This window comes from Etheostoma spectabile, chromosome 17 (genome assembly GCF_008692095.1).
Source record: "Etheostoma spectabile isolate EspeVRDwgs_2016 chromosome 17, UIUC_Espe_1.0, whole genome shotgun sequence".
NCBI lineage: Eukaryota > Metazoa > Chordata > Actinopteri > Perciformes > Percidae > Etheostoma > Etheostoma spectabile.
The window spans coordinates 18,732,312-18,734,041 of NC_045749.1; the positions used below are offsets into that span (position 1 = coordinate 18,732,312).

At 37.1% G+C, this 1,730-nt stretch overlaps 1 long non-coding RNA gene across 1 annotated transcript in view; it reads right to left on the reverse strand.

Annotated features, from left to right (window-relative positions):
* LOC116705567 (uncharacterized) overlaps positions 1 to 1,045 on the reverse strand; it is a 9,233-nt gene extending 8,188 nt beyond the window's left edge. Inside the window, exon 1 of the long non-coding RNA XR_004335958.1 lies at positions 1,034 to 1,045. This is a non-coding gene — a long non-coding RNA (uncharacterized LOC116705567). The remainder of the gene's footprint in view (positions 1 to 1,033) is intronic.
* Positions 1,046 to 1,730: the final 685 nt, after the last annotated feature.

Below are 1,730 nucleotides of genomic sequence, written 5' to 3' on the forward strand. Positions count from 1 at the left end.
ACAAAAAATATGAATACCTCTGCATCACAGTACAGAATCTTCCAGCCTCAGTTTTATCAAAACATTTAGTGTTCAGAGAGCTTTAGAGCTCATATTTGAAGAGAGTCAGGCACATAGCAATGTGGAAGAAGAAGATGTCTACAAATATGAGGATCATTTTGATATCAATTCAGAGAATTCTGATTCTGAAAGTGAATTTGAAGGTGACCTTCACTTGGAATATGCGCCACAAGGAGCACCACAGGCTGCCCCCGCTGCAAGAATTCATATGATAACAGTGATTTAATTTATTGATTGTTCCAAGTTCCAGTTGATGTATTGAGAGTTTGCTTTCAAAGTGATGAATGTTAATGAAAACATTGTTCAAGATAAGAATGATCACATAGTGGATTTTTAACATGAAATATAACCTTATGACAAAAAAAAACAAATCACACTTCCATTTTTAATTGTGTGATTGCATTCCCTAAACATATACAGTATTTTATCTCAATTGTTTGAAACTGAGATAAAGAAAATATATGTTGATAGATTAAAAAGTAAGATTTTATTTCAGAATTGTTTTTAAAATCCCATATAAGTCACGGGTCAATTTGACCCGAGGGATGCAAGAGGGTCCCAAAAGGGAAGACAATAAAAGGGGTAAAATAGTAGTACTAAAATAAAAAATTACAGCATTGTAATTCCCAGTGCCCGTAACACTTCACATGAAGCTACAGTAAGGAACAAGTGAGGCACGAATCAGGAAAGACCTGATAATTAATTACTAATTTGTAAATGAGTAGTTCTTGATAATTACACAATCAAGGATTATATATTAGATAAGGGATGGGTGAAGATGAGTTACTTAAGATCAAGATGGGAAATACCATTTGAATTAGTCGTTAGATAATGATTAGAGACAGCATGTAAAAAAATTGTGATGGGCAACTGGCTGAATCCTATATTATATATCATATATATATTTTATTTTTAGAAAAAAGGGAGACCCTCCCCAGCCTTATTTATATTCTCGTTGGATCCTCCCTTTGACATTGAAAAAAAATTGCAATAGCTCCTCCCCCCAAGATCCCAAAACAAACACACTAACAACTGACCCACAGCCTTGTATCATCACAGAGATGCCTAAGATAAAAGAGAAAAACAACGCAATACCCAAGGAATCTCTTGCAAAGCTTCCCATAAATAACGCTGGTGTTTGAAACAACAAATCTCATTTTTCATCAAGTTTGCTCGCCAGACAGGCTTCTCCCTCGTCCTGGGGGTTGCAGGATCAGCACCTCGGACAGTAATCATGATGCACTTTGTGCAAGTGATGGTGTGGGCGATATATAAAAGCCCTGATACAGAGACAGGATTGATCCTCTGCATGTAAAACACAACTTCATGTCCCGTGGCACACATGAAAATCGACTTTTTGATGTTACCATTTGATCTCTGCATTATGTAATACATCTTGCAAGGGAAGGCCAAGCTAAAATGAGTAAGAAAAACTCATGGAAAAGAAAAACTTTCAAAGACCCTCCCCTGCTTACCTTAAATTGTTGCTTGGGGGTTTAGATTATTTGATCACCTTTGATATTTGATCACGGAGCAGCAGATTTTTGGCTCAGAGTACTCAGTGGTTGCACGAGTTCAAAGCTCGGAAATCCGAGGTCAGGGGGCGTGTTTCTGACTTTGACTCCGGAAAATCAGAGTACAAATGGAAGGCACGATTAGGATGACCGTTT